Raw genomic sequence first — 15,225 nt, forward strand, 5'->3', positions numbered from 1 at the left:
GGTGCATGCCTGTAATCCCAGCTACTGGGAGGCTGAGGCAGAAGAATTGCTTGAACCTGGGAGGTGGAGGTTGCAGTGAGCCGAGATCACACCATTGCATTCCAGCCTGGGCAACAAGAGTGAAACTTTGTCTCAAAAAAAAAAAAAAAGAAAATACGGTAAATGCATAATTTTTATTAAATATATAAACTGATAACAATGTGAGTGCTGAAGAAAAGGTTCTTATTTCTATGGAAACTAAAGTAAAGGCTTTGGCAAGATTAAAGATGAGGCTGAGCGCAGTGGCTCATGCCTGTAATCTCAGCACTTTGGGAGGCCGAGGCAGGTGGATCCCTTGAGGTCAGGAGTTCGAGACCAGCCTGACCAACATGGTGAAACCCTGTCTCTACTAAAAATAGAAAAATTAGCTAGGCATGGTGGCACAAGCCTGTAATCCCAGCTACTTGGAAGGCTGAGGCAGGAGAATCACATGAACCCAGGAAGTGGAGGGTGCAGTGAGCCGAGATCATTCCATTGCACTCCAGCCTGGGCGACAGAGGGAGACTCTCAAAAAAAAAAAAAAGTGATAGAGGCATAGAGGCTGTTGGTTGTTCCTCAATATCCAAATATCCACTCTTCTTCCATGATAATGAGCCTTAACTTTTAGGAGGGCACGTACTCATTCAATACAAAGACCACATTCTCAGCCTCTTTAGAGAGCAGAGGGGACTCTATCATTACTCTCTCTCTGGACAATGGTATGTAATCATAAACATGGGGCAGTGCTAAGGTTTGGATGTTTGTCACCTTCCAAAATTCATGTTGAAATTTAGTCCCCAATATAACAGTACTAAGAGGCGGGACCATTAGGAGGTGATCTGACCGTGAGTGCTCCCACCTCGTGGATGGGATTAGTGCCCTCAAAAGAGCTTGAGGGAATGTTTGTCCCTTTTCCACCTTCCACCATGTGAGGACACAGCAACAAGGCATCATGCTTGAAGCAGAGAGGGCAAGCCCTCAACAGCCACCAAATCTGCTGGCATCTTGATCTTGGACTTCCCAGCCTCCAGAACTGTGAGAAATAAATCTCTGTTTACAAATTACCCAGTCTGTGGTATTTGTAACAGCAGCCAGATGGACTAAGACAGGGAGCTCCCAGGAGCTTTCCTTAAAGGAGACATGATACATGCCTCTGTTACTGGCAGGGGTGGGGGAATTATGAATCTTTATTTAAAGATTTATTTTTAAAAGTAAAGTAAATAAAACATAAACTACCATTCTCCTTGTCTGTTTACTCTCCCATTCCCCTTTTCCTAAGTCCTCAAGCCTCCAACGCCTCTCCCCAGTTCTCACTCTCAGCTGAAGACACTGCTTCTTAATGCATTAAGAAAATAGAAGCAATCGGCCAGGCGCAGTGGCTCACACCTGTAATCCCAGCACTTTGGGAGGCCGAGGCAGGCGGATGACCTGAGGTCAGGAGTTCCAGAGCAGCCTGGCCAACATGGTGAAACCCCCGTCTCCACTAAAAATATAAAAATGAGCCAAGCATGGTGGCGGGTGCCTGTAATCTCAGCTACTCAAGAGGCTGAGGCACGAGAATCGCTTGAACCGGGGAGGCGGAGGTTGCAGTGAACCAAGATTGCGCCACTGCACTCCAGCCTGGGTGACAGAGCAAGGCTGTGTCAAAAAAAGAAAAAGAAAATAGAAGCAGCTGGAGAGGGTGTGGTTCCCACTACCACATCTTGAGTCTGTGTCTAGGTGCCTGTTCTTGCCTCCTATTCCTATGGATGAACTGTCTGGCCGGGCGCAGTGGCTCACGCCTGTAATCCCAGCACTTTGGGAGGCCGAGGCAGGCAGATCACCTGAGGTCGGGAGTTTGAGACCAGCCTGACCAACATGGAGAGACCCTGTCTTTATTAAAAATTCAAAATTAGCTGGGCGTGGTGGCACAAGTCTGTAATCCCAGCTACTTGGGAGGCTGAGGCAGGAGAATTGCTTGAACCTGGGAAGCGGAGGTTGCAGTGAGCCAAGATCGTGTCATTGCACTCCAGCCTGGGCAACTAGAGCGAAACTCCATCTAAAAAAAAAAAAGAAAAGAAACCTATGGATGAACTGTCTGCTCCTCCCTGAGACCAGCCCCTTCAGTGGGCCTTAGATCCCATTCCCTCTTGTCCACTCAAAGGATACGGCTCCAGCAAACACCTCCCTCACCCACTCACCCACACATTGATGCCCTTCACTCACATATAGACCAGTCCCATATTCACCCACTCCCCACACATATAGACCAGCCCCACAGGATACAAAGCAGTAGTCCCCTCCTATCTGCAGGGGACAAGTTCCAAGACCCCCAGTGGATATTTGAAATTGGAAAGCACTGAGCCCTAGATATACTATGTTTTTTCCTATTCATACATACCTATGATAAAGTTTAATTTATAATTTAGCACGTTAGGAGATTAACAGCAGTAAGAAAGAACAATTATAACAATATACTGTAATAAAAGTTATGTAAATGTGGTTCTCAACGTCTTATTGTACCCATCCTTGTGATGATGTGAGATGGTACAATGCCTTTGTGATGAGATGAAGTGAGGTGAGTGGCATGGGCATTGGGGCACAGTGTTAGGCTACTACAGACTTTTGAAGATACATCAGTAGGAGGATCATCTGCTTCAGGTGATCATGGACCACTGAGCCATGACAATGTAGATGGTTTATGTCAGGGGCTATGTGTGTGCCTCGCCTCCTTTCCTGGTACTTCCTCATCTCTCCAGCTCTAAACATGGAATGCCCAGGGCTCAGGCCTTTGAAGGTTTCTCTTGTCCGTCTACCCTCCTTCCCTCAGCAATCTCATCCAGAATCATGGCTTTAAACTTTCTTTTTTTCTTTTTTTTTTTTTTTTTTTGAGACAGAGTCTCGCTCTATTGCCCGGGCTGGAGTGCAGTAGTGCGATCTCGGCTCACTGCAAACTCCGCCTCCTGGGTTCACGCCATTCTCCCGCCTCAGCCTCGTAGCTGGGACTACAGGCGCCTGCCACCACACCCAGCCAATTTTTTTGTATTTTTAGTAGAGACGGGGTTTCACTACGTTGGCCAGGCTGGTCTTGAACTCCTGACCTCGTGATCTGCCCGCCTTGGCCTCCCAAAGTGCTGGGATTATAGGCATGAGCCACCGCGCTCGGCTGGCTTTAAACTTCCTATGTCTAGTGAGCTGTGATTGCACCACTGCACTCCAGCCTGGGTGACAAAGCAAGATCCTATCTCAAATAAAAGGAGAAAGAGAACGGGGAGGTGGACAGCTCACTGCAGCCTCGACCTCCCAGACTCAACAATCCTCCCATGTCAGCCCCCCGAGTAGCTGGGATTATGGCTAATTAAAAAAAAAAAAATTAGAGGCAAGGTCTCACTTTGTTCCCCAGACTGGCCTTGAACTCTTGGGATCAAGAGGTCCTCCCACCTCAGCCTCCCAAAGTGCTGAGATTATAGACATGAGCCACCACACCATGCATCTCTTTCTCCCTTTAAGAGGTCCAGTTACCTCTTTGAAAATTAGAATGGAACTCAGCTCTTTCCCCTACTGTTAGTAGTTACTAAATAAAATCTGTCTTCACTGCTTTAACTGGTGTCTGGCTTTTTAATTTTTAATTTTTTTTTTTTTTTAGAGATGGAGTCTAACTCTATCACCCTGTCTGCAATGCAGTGGTGTGGTTATTGCTCACTGCAACCTCGACCTCCCAAGTTCAAGTGATCCTCTTGCCTCAGCTTCCCGAGTAGCTGGGACTACAGGCACACACCACCATGTCCGGGTAATTTTTAAAATTTTCTGGTAGAGAGAGGGGCCTCACTATGTTGCCCAGGCTGATCTCAAACTCCAGGCCTCAAGTGGTTCTCCTCCCTCAGCCTCCCAAAGCACGGGGATTACGGGCATGAAAAACTGCCTGGCCTGGCTTTGTTTATCTTTGACAGTTCTAACAAACTTTAAAAAAAAAAAAAATCCTGAGGCCGGGCGCGGTGGCTCAAGCCTGTAATCCTAGCACTTTGGGAGGCCGAGGTGGGCGGATCACGAGGTCAGGAGTTCGAGACCATACTGGCCAACATAGTGAAACCCTGTCTCTACTAAAAATACAAAAAAAAATTAGCAGGGCGTGGTGGCGGGCGCCTGTAGTCCCAGCTACTCAGAGAGGCTGAGGCAGGAGAATGGCGTGAACCCGGGAGACGGAGATTGCAGTGAGCCAAGATGGTGCCACTGCACTCCAGCCTGGGGGACAGAGCCAGACTCTGTCTCAAAAAAAAAAAAAAATCCTGAGACAATTAGGGGCATTTGTATATTGGCTAGATATTTGATAATATTAAATGATTGTTGTTCATTCTTTTGAGCTGTGATAATGGTGTTGTGGTTATATTTTTCAAAATAATCCAAAGAAATTTATCCAGACTATTAGCATCTCTCCTCACTTCCAGCACTACCACTCTCAGCCAAACATCCTTTTATCAGATATCAGATTTTTACATTTGCCTCTTTTTTTCTTTAGACAGGCACACATCACCATGCCGATCTAATTTCTATATGTTTTGTAGAGATAGGGTTCAGCATGTTGCCCAGGCTGATATCAAAATCCTGGGCTCAATCAATCCTCCCGCCTTGGCCTCCCAAAGTGCTGGGATTACAGGGATGAGTTACTATGCCCGGCCCCATTTGCCTCTTCAATGATACATTACCCCCTCCTACCCACCGCCAGTCTGTTCAGTCTGTTACAGAAGTTAGCATGGGACCCTCCTGGGGCCCCTGAGGCCTCATGTCCCACTCTCCTCCCAGGCCATCCCACTCCAGTTGCACAGGCCTTGCTACTTTTGTCACACAGCAGGCCAGTTCCAGGTGCAGGGCTTTCCCATTACTTTCCCCCCTGCCTAAAACTTGCTTTCCCCAGATAGCTGCATGTCTTGTTTCCTCCATTTCTTCGGGTCTCTGAGACTTTCCTGACCACCCTACATAAATTAGTAAACTCCCATCCCTGACACTCTTTTTTTTTTTTTTTTTTAGATTTTTAAGTTGTTATTTTTGTGAGACAGAGTCTCACTCTATCACCCAGGCTGGAGTACAGTGGCACTATCTCCAGTGGCTCACTGCAACCTCCACCTCCTGGGTTCAAGCAATTCTCACGTCGCAGTCTCCCGAGTAGCTGGGACTACAGGCATGCGCCACCACCCGGCTAATTTTTGCTATTTTTTTTTTTTAGTAGAGACGGGGTTTCATCATGTTGGCCAGGCTGGTCTTGAACTCCTGGCCTCAAGTGATCCACCTCAGCCTCCCAAAGTGCTGAGATTACAGGAGTGAGCCGCGCCTGGCCTCTGACAGTCTTTACACCCCTTTTCTTGTTTTCTTTTTCTTTTGCTTTGTTTTCTTTTTCTCCATAGCACTGACATACCATGTATTTCCTTTTTCTGTCTGATATTCCCCCTAGAACACAAGCTATAGAGTAGAGATGGTTTTGTTCATGCCTGTATCCCCAGAACTTCTAATTTCTTGCCCATAATAGGCACCAAATAAGTGCTGGTTGAAAGAATAGAGGCATGACTATTATTGTGTGAATGCTGCAAGTATGCACTAAAGAATCCATAACCACATTTCTGAGCATATAGAGAAAGAAAACTGATAATGGCTGGAAAAGTCTCCTAGCTTCCTCCCAGTGGAAGAATGTCCCTCACTTTTCCAGGACACTGACCTTGTAGGGTAAGGCTTTGAGTCTATTCAACATACAGTCCTTGTGGCTCCCCAAGCTGCATGTACAACGGGCACTGGTGTTTTACATCAATGTCCTATGAATGCTCATAAAGGCTGAAGGGCATTCTACCCACCAGCGAATACTGCACATAGAGCAGTGCTAGGGTCTTTGGGACCCCACAACGCTAATGACCCCTTTGACCTAAAAGTCCTGCTGATTGATGATTTTGCTGATTGGGGCATGTGCCAAAGGGAGGCAACCATCACCTGGAGGTGCCTCTTGGGGGGTTTTGGATTTGTTGTCTTTCTGACATAAGAGATACACCCCTTTTGAAAAGCAGCTCTTAATGTGCTATTGGTTCTCGTCAAAACCGAGCACTCATGCCTGTAATCCCAGCCCTTTGGGAGGCCAAGGCAGGAGGATCACTTGAGGCCAGGATTTTGAGACCAGCCTGGACAACATAGCAAGACCCTCATCTCTACAAAAAAAAAAAAAAATTAACAATTATCCAGGAGTGGTGGCACTCACCTGTAGTCCCAGCTACTCGGGAGGCTGAGGCGAGAGGATTGCTTGAGCCCAGAAGTTCGAGGCTGCAGTGAGCCAGGATCACACCGCTGCACTCCAGCCTGGATGACAGAGCAAGACGCTGTCTCTTAAAAAAACCTTGAGCACGTGACAAAGTGTGCATAGCACATCCTCATAAAGGCCTTGTGACTGATGGTCCCATTTTGGGGTGGCATGATTCCAACTCAAAGCTAACAATGTGGGAAGGGCCTGACAAGCCTCTCTTGTCCGATGGAAATGGTGCATTCAGCATGCAGCTGGCCTGGCCCTAGTGGCATTTTGGCTTTACATGAAGAAAAAAAAAAAACACACACACACACACACAAAACGGCAGCTATCCTTTTAGGGGAAATTTTATCCTCCACCCCACAGCCTAAGCAAAGCCACTAGCTCAACGAGGCTCACAATCCACAGAGGTTCCCCTAAATGCCTATGCCTGGTTCACTGATGGCTTGGCTAAGCTGAAGCCAGTGCTGTCCACTGGGCTGCTATGTGGAATGGAAAACAGATATGGTCACTCCACTTGGTACGCAGAATTCAAAGCTGTCCTCATAGCCCAGGTCAGTACTCCTTGATGAACCTCTTTCTGTTATATTTTTACTGACTCAGGCTGCTGACAATGACCTAGCTCCTTAGTTGGGCCACTTAGAAAACTACAGACTGGCAGATTAAATATTTCTCTAGCCTGGCATGGTGGTGCATACCTGCAGTCCCAGCTACTTGGGAGGCTGAGGTGGGGGAATCGCTTGAGCGCAGGAGTTAGAGGCTGCAGTGAGCTATGACTGCACCTGCAAATAGTCACTGCACTCTAGCCTGGGCAATATAGTGAGACACATCTCTAAAAGTAATAATACTTTTTAAAAAAGATTTTTGTCAGCTTGGTACAGTGGCTCACGCCTGTCATCCCAGCACTTTGGGAGGCCAAGTCAGGCAGATCACCTGAGGTCAGGAGTTCGAGACCAGCCTGGCCAACATGGTGAAATCCCATCTCTACTAAAAATACAAAAATTAGCAGGGCGTGGTGGCAGGTGCCTGTAATCCTAGCCACTTCAGAGGCTGAGGCAGGAGAATCGCTTGAACCTGGGAGGCAGAGGTTGCAGTGAGCCAAGATCGCACCATTGCACTGCAGCCTGGACCATAAAGCAAGACTCTCTCAAATTAAAAAAAAAAAAGATTTTTGTTTTTATCTTGTTTTGTTTTGTCTTTGGCCATGAACTGTGGAAACAAATTGTAGCTGCTGATTGAACTGTCTTGGTCGATCTAGGTGCCCATGGTAAGGGTGTCTCTGATGAGACCAACTGGAATCAAGGTACAGATTGAGTCTGCACTGCCCAGACTAACACCTTTGCTTTCTGGATCGATCGTTGTACCAGACATGGCAGCATACCCACCACAGACTGGGCACCCAGTAGAGAACTCTGCTTCAGATGCACAAGCTATCACTGCATGCCAGACTTGCGACTCCTAATAAAAGGAATAACAGGTGAGCCGTTTGTCTCCAGGGAGGAGACCGCATTGCACAGGGTGTGGCAGTTGAGTCCATCCAACCTTTGAACCCCTTTTGGGGCTCCTGGCTTACTGCTGTTGACACTTTTTCAGGTTACAGTGCTGTTATCCTGGTCTAATCAACTGATTCTGGCACATGAAACTAGAACTCCTTGAATCTTGTCATTAAGTGAGCCTCTTTTTCTCTAATACTACTTTTTTGCTGTAAGGTTGTCTGTCTGATATTGACATGGCGACTCCAGCTTGCTTGCTTTTTTGGGGGGTTAGTGCTTGCTTGATTTTATTTATTTATTCTTATTTTTTATAGAGATGGGATCCCACTCTGTCACCCAGGCTGGAGTGCAATGGCAGGATCCTAGCTCACTGTAACTTCAAATTCTTCTGCTCAAGCAATCCTCTCACCTCAGCCTTCCAAGTAGCTAGGACTACAGGCGTGCACCACCACACCCAGCTAAATTTTTTTTTTTTTTTGGAAATGGAGTCTCACCAGGTTGCCCAGGCTAGTCTCAAACACCTGGCCTTAAGTCATCTCCCACCTCCCAAAGCACTGGGCCTATGTTTTCACCATCTGAATTTCAACCTTTCTCTATCATTGTATTTTATGTTTACTTATGTCTATCTCTATCTACTAAACACTATATAGCTGGATTTTGTTTTTAAAATCCAATCTGATAATCTCTGCTTTTTTTTTTTTTTTTGAGACAGAGGCTTGCTCTGTTGCTCACGCTGAAGTCAGTCGCATGATCTCAGCTCACTGTGACCTCCGTCTCCTGGGTTCAAGCGATTCTCCTGCCTCAGCCTTCTGAGTAGCTGGGACTGCAGGCACATGCCACCATGCCCAGCTAATTTTTTTTTTTTTTTTTTTTTTTTTTAGTAGAGACAAGGTTTCACCATGTTGGCCAGGCTGGTCTCAAACTCCTGAGCTCAAGCGATCCACCCGCCTCAGCCTCCCAAAGTACTGGAATTACAGAGTGAGCCACTGCGCCCGACCAATCTCTGCCTTTTGCCTGGAAAGTTCTACATATTTATATTGTAATTACTAACACAGTAGAATTTATTTCTGTCACTTATTTTATGTTTCCTTTTTGTCCAGATTTTTCTGTGATAAATTTTTATTCTTCTTTGCCTTTTTGTTTAATTTTATCTCATTTATTTTTCCTCCATTGATTGGAGATATATAGATTTTATTTCTTAAAAAAAAAAATTGAGACAGGGTCTTGATCTGTTGCGCAGGCAGTAGCATGATCACAGCTCACTGCAGCCTCAAACTCCCAGGCTCAAGGGATCTTCCCACTTCAGCCTCCCTAGTAGCTGGGGCTACAGGCGTGTGCCACCATGCCCAGCTAATTTTTTTTTTCTTTATGTTTTGCAGAGACAGGGTTTCGCCATGTTGCGTAGGCTCACTTTATTTCTTTAAAAAATTTTAATGTGCATACTTAGTGAGTGTAAAGTTAATTCTTTTTTTTTTTTTTTCTTTTGAGACGGAGTCTCGCTCTGTCGCCCAGGCTGGAGTGCAGTGGCGCAATCTCAGCTCACTGCAAGCTCCGCCTCCCAGGTTCACGCCATTCTCCTGCCTCAGCCTCTCCGAGTAGCTGGGACTACAGGCGCCCGCCACCACGCCCGGCTAATTTTTTGTGTTTTTAGTAGAGACGGGGTTTCACCGTGGTCTCGATCTCCTGACCTCATGATCCGCCCGCCTCGGCCTCCCAAAGTGCTGGGATTACAAGCGTGAGCCACCGCGCCCGGCCTAAGTTAATTTTTATTACCCTCCTCCAGAACCTTATAATGCTTTTATTATAATTATCTCTCTCCTGACTTATATGCCTATTTTTCTTTTTTTTTTTGAGACGGAGTCTTGCTCTGTCCCCCAGGCTGGAGTGCAGTGGCATGATCTCGGCTCACTGCAAGCTCCGCCTCCCGGGTTCACGCCATTCTCTTGCCTCAGCCTCTCCGAGTAGCTGGGACTACAGGCACCCGCCAACACGCCCGGCTAATTTTTTGTATTTTTAGTAGAGACGGGGTTTCACCGTGTTAGCCAGGATGGTCTCGATCTCCTGACCTCGTGATCCGCCCGCCTTGGCCTCCCAAAGTGCTGGGATTACAGGCTTGAGCCACTGCGCCCGGCCCGCTTATTTTTCTTAACTTCTTGGCTCTATCATTTTTTTTTTGGCTTTTTAAAAACTTCATTGTATTGGACATCTCTATGACCCTTTGCACATCTTCTCAGTCTTACCTCTCTCTTTATTTAGCCAGCACTGTGTTGACCAGTTCTCTGTGGGTACCCACTAGGTCTACACAGATTCAACCTGATAGTACTTAACCTCAGGCTTGCTCTGTGCATCTTCTTCCTTCTTCCCTGAGACTTTTGTGTTGATGACAAGGCATGGAACAGGATGGGAACACCATGGTGCAACTACAAAATACCGGGGTTTAACACTCCTTGAGGCGTGTCTTTGACCAAGGGAAAGGAGAGGGTCAATGGTACAAGCATCCTCCTCGCTCCTGTAGGATAGGTGGTCTTGACATGGACTTTATATGGCTTCTCAAATGGTCCTGACGGATAGAGCAACCAGATCATTGTAGCAGTGGCCAACTTCCTAATGCATCTTTGAGTAAGCTCTCCCTCCCTCCCTGCATCATTCCCTTGTCCCTCACTCCTAGTCCCTGGGATCACACTCTGCAGTAAAATACTTGCACTAAATCTTTGTCTTAGGCCCTGCCTTCTGAGGATCTAGGCTAAGTCATCCATCTATTGGACACTATTATTACCCCTTTATTCAGTCACTTACTACACTCATGATTCCCTTTTTCTTCCCAGACTTTCCTTCTGGGGGGCATTTTTTCTTTTTTTTTTTTTTTTTTTTTTTAACAGAGTCTTGTTCTATTGCCCAGGCTGGAACACAAAGGCATGATCTTGACTCACTGCAAACTCCACCTCCCGAGTTCAAGCGATTCTCATGCCTCAGCCTCCCAAGTAGCTGGGATTACAAGCATGCTCCACCATGCCTGGCTAATTTTTGTATTTTTAGTAGAGACGGGGGTTCATCATGTTGCCCAGGCTGGTCTCGTACTCCTGGCATCAACTGATCTGCCTTCCTGGGCCTCCCAAAGTGCTGGGATTACAGGGTGAGCCACCTCACCTGGCCCATTTTTGCTTTATCTTCATGTTTAGAAATTTCTTTAGAGAGGGTTTGTTGAAGGTAAATCTGTCAGTTTCTGTTTCTCTGAAAATGCTTTATTTTACCCTTGTTTTGGAAAGAAAATTTCACTGGCTATACGATTTCTAGGTTGACAGGTTTTTTTTCCCTTAACCTCTCAGGCCTGTGGATATATTATACCACTGTCTTCCAGGATTTTTCTATTAATATTACTGTTACTGAGTCCACTTTTCACTCATTTATAGATAATGTGTTTTTTTCTTTATGACTGCTTTTTTAGATCTTCTCTTTGCCTTTGGTATTCTCCATTACAATGATGATATGCTGAGTGTAGATTTCTTTTTACTTCTCTGTTTCAGAGTCACTGGTCTTCTTGAAGCTAAAGATTTGTATCTTTCATCAAATCTAAAAAGTTCATACCCATTAAATCGTTGAATATTGCCTTTCCTTTTTTTTCTGTGTTATCTCCATCTCAAACTTTATTGGGCCTTTTAACTCTGTTCTCTGTGTCTCTTAGCCTCTCATGTTTCCATCTCTTTGTCTCTGTGCTACATTCTAGGTAAATATTTCAGCTGAACTTCTAATTCATGATGTCTCTCTTTACTGTGTATATTCTCTTGTGTAATTTTCCTTTAAGTGTTTAATTTCTATTACTTTATTCATTTTTAGAAGTTGTATTTTGGTTCTTTTCCAAACTTGCCTCATCAATTTTGGTTACCTTTGCTTTTTTTTTTTTTTTTTTTTTTTTGAGACAGGATCTCATTCTGTTGCCCAGGCTAGAGTGCAGTGGTGCAATCAGAGCTCACTGCAGCCTCGACCTCCCAGGCTCAACTGATCCTCCTACCTCAGCCACCCAAGTAACTGGAAATACAGGCATGCACCACCATTCCTCGCCAATTTTTTTTTTATTACTATCTTTTGTAGAGACAGGGTTTTGCCATGTTGCCCAGGCTTGTCTCAAACTCCTGAGCTAAAGCGATCTGCCCACCTCAGCCTCCCAAAGTGCTGGGGTTACAGGTGTGAACCACTGCACCTGGCCTGCCTTTGCTCTTTACTCATTGTTGCAATTGCCACCTTTATTTCTTGAAACATATTGTTTCATATTTATGAAATGTGCTATTTATTTATATTCCGTGTTCAGTGACACTATTTTTTGAAATATTTCTGGATCTGGTTCTGTTCACTGTAGTTTCTGTATGTTATTTTGTGGTGTTGCTTTTCGTTTGTTGGTTTGGTTTTTTTGAGACAGAGTCTCATTCTGTCATGCAGGCTGGAGTACAGTGGCATGATGTCAGCTCACTACAACCTCTGCCTCCCAGGTTCAAGCGATTCTCTTGCCTCAGCCTCCCGAGTAGCTGGGATTACAGGCGTGTGCCACCGTGCCTGGCTAATTTTTGTATTTTTAGTAGAGATGGGGGTTTCACCATGTTGGCCAGGCTGGTCTCGAACTCCTGACCTCAAGAGATCTACCCACTGTGGCCTCCCAAAGTGCTCTGCTTGTTTTTTAATGTGCGTTTTTAAAAAAATGCCTCTATTAAGATATATTTTAGGATGGGCGTGGTGGCTCACGCTTTAATCCCAGCACTTTGGGAGGCCGAGGCGGGTGGATCATGAGGTCAGGAGTTCGAGACCAGCCTGGCCAACACAGTGAAACCCCGTCTCTACTAAAAATACAAAAATTAGCTGGGCGTCGTGGTGGGAGCCTGTAATCCCAGGTACTCAGGAGGTTGAGGCAGGAGAATTGCTTGAACCCAGGAGGCAGAGGTTGCAGTGAGCCAAGATCACACCATTGTACTCCAGCCTGGGTGATGGAACTAGACTCCGTCTCAAAAAAAAAAAAAAGATATATTTTACGTATCATATAATTTATCCTATTCAATAATTTTTGGTAAATTTAATGAGTGGTGCAAACATTGCCATAAATCAGTTTTTGAACATTTTTGTCACCCTAATAAAAGCCCTCATGCACATTTACAGTTCATCCTAATTCCCACCCCCTGCCCCAGGCAACCATTAGTTTACATTCTGTCTCTATAGATTTATCTTTTCTAGACATTTCACATAAATGGAATCATACAATATGTGGTGTCTTATGTCTGGTTTCTTTCATTTAACGTATTTTTTTGGGTTCATCCATGCCATAGCAGTTTGTTCCTTCTTATTGATGAATCCATCCATTGTGTGAATATATACCACATCTTTATTCCTTTTTTTTTTTTTTTTGAGACAGAGTTTTGCTCTTGTTGTCCAGGCTGGAGTGCAGTGGCGCAATCTTGGCTCACTGCAACCTCTGCCCCCCGGGTTCAAGCGATTCTCCTACCTCAGCCTCCTGAGTAGCTGGGATTACAGGCGCCTGCCACCACACCCAGCTAATTTTTTGTATTTTTAGTAGAGATGGGGTTTCATCATGTTGGCCAGGCTGGTTTCAAACTCCTGACCTCAGGTGATCCACCTGCCTGGGCCTCCCAAAGTGCAGGGATTACAGGCATGAGCCACCGCACCTGGCCGGGATTACAGGTATGAGCCACCGCGCCCGGCCTCCTTTTTTTTTTTTAACGCATCCGCATTGTTAAGCATACAAATTTCTGTTTATTCATTTACCAGTTGATGGACATTTAGGTGAAGTTTTTGGCAATTATCAATAATGCTGCTATGAACATTTGCATGAAAGTTTTGTGTGGACATGTTTTCATTTTTCTTAGGTAGCTACCAAGAAGTGAAATTTTGGTTCCTACAGTAATTTTTTTGCTTAACTTTTTGAGAAACTGCCAAATGTTTCCCAAAGAGGCTGCATCATTTTACATTCCCACTGGCAATGTATGAGGGTTCCTGTTCCACCACATCCTTGCTGACATCTGTTATTCTACTAGTTAGACAGGCCTGCCATAACAAATTACCACAGACTGGGTGGCCTCAGCAACACACATTTGTTTTCTCACAGCTCTGGAGGCTACGATTCTATGATCAAGGTGCTGGCAAATTTGATTTCTGGTGAGTACCGTCTCCCTAGCTTATAGATGGCCACCATCTTGCTGTGTCCTCACATGGCCTTGTCTCTGTGCTTCCATGAAGAGAGAGGGATAGAGATAGAGATCTCATGTCTCTTTCTCTTCTGATAAGGACACAAATCCTATCAGATTAGAGCTCCTCCTTACCTCATTTATGTTAATTATCTCCCTACATACTCTATCTCCAAATACAGGGGATTAGGGCTTCAACATAGGTTTTGCAAGGAGGACAAAATTCACTCCCTAACATTCCTCCCTCTGTCCCCCCCAAATTCATGTTCTTCAGACATGCAACACATTCGCCCCATCCTAACAGCCCCCAAAGTCTTATACCATTTCAGTATCAATTGCAAGTCTAAGGTCTCATCTAAATACAATAGGCCCTCCCTATCCACGGGTTCTGCATCCATGGATTAAACCAACCACAGATCAAAAATATTTGGAAAAAACAAAAAGGACGGTTGCATCAGTACTGAACAGGTGCAGACTTTTTTCTTGTAATTATTCCCTAAACAATACAGTGTAACAACTATTTATGTAGCATTTACACTGTATTTGGTATTATAATTCATCTAGAGATGATTTAAAGTATACAGGGAAATGTGCATAGGTTATATGGAAATATAAAATACACCATTTTATATAAGAGACTTGAGCATCTGTGAATTTTGGTATCCATGGAGGGAGGTCCTAAAAACCAATACTCAGCAGATACTGAAGGACAAATTCCATTAAATTTTATGGCTCCAGTCAGGGGTGGTGGCTCACACCCATAAGCCACTGAGTTCAAGACCAACCTGGGCAATATGGTGAAACCCTGTCTCTACTAAAGGACTTATTAGTTCCAACAAGAGCTGGTTGTTAAAAAGAACCTAGCGCCTCCCTCCCCTCTCTTTCTTGCTTCCTCTCTCTCCATGTAATCTCTGCACAGGCCGGGTCTCTTTGCCTTCTGCCATGAGTGGAAGCACCCTGAGGTCCTCACCAGGTGTCCAGTCTTGAACCTTCCAGCCATCATAACCATGAGCTCAATAAACCTCTTTTCTTTATAAATTAGCCAGCCTCAGGTATTCCTTTATAGTAACACTAAAGGGACTAATGGATTGACACAGGTCCACTCACGTATTTTGCTCCCCCTCCCTCGCCATTTTTTTTTTTTTTTTTTGAGACAGAGTTTTGCACTCGTTGCCCAGGCTGGAGTGCAGTGGTGTGATCTCGGCTCACTGCAACCTCTGCCCCCCGGGTTCAAGCGATTCTCCTGCCTCAGCCTCCCAAGTAGCTGGGATTA

The 15,225-nt window shown here is 45.2% G+C and overlaps 1 protein-coding gene across 4 annotated transcripts in view; it reads left to right on the forward strand.

Annotated features, from left to right (window-relative positions):
* The first annotated feature begins 2,000 nt into the window (after positions 1-2,000).
* PIWIL2 (piwi like RNA-mediated gene silencing 2) overlaps positions 2,001-15,225 on the forward strand; it is a 100,270-nt gene continuing 87,045 nt past the window's right edge. For 2 of the 4 annotated variants that reach the window (XM_055295624.2, XM_055295628.2), the window contains exon 1: positions 12,789-13,923. The gene's annotated coding sequence lies outside the window, so the exon portion shown is untranslated. Of the gene's footprint in view, positions 3,788-12,786; positions 13,924-15,225 lie in introns of those variants that run through there. The other 2 variants (XM_055295625.2, XM_055295629.2) reach the window with 2 other exon arrangements.

The sequence above is a fragment of the Symphalangus syndactylus genome, chromosome 10 (assembly GCF_028878055.3).
Source record: "Symphalangus syndactylus isolate Jambi chromosome 10, NHGRI_mSymSyn1-v2.1_pri, whole genome shotgun sequence".
NCBI classification, from domain to species: domain Eukaryota; kingdom Metazoa; phylum Chordata; class Mammalia; order Primates; family Hylobatidae; genus Symphalangus; species Symphalangus syndactylus.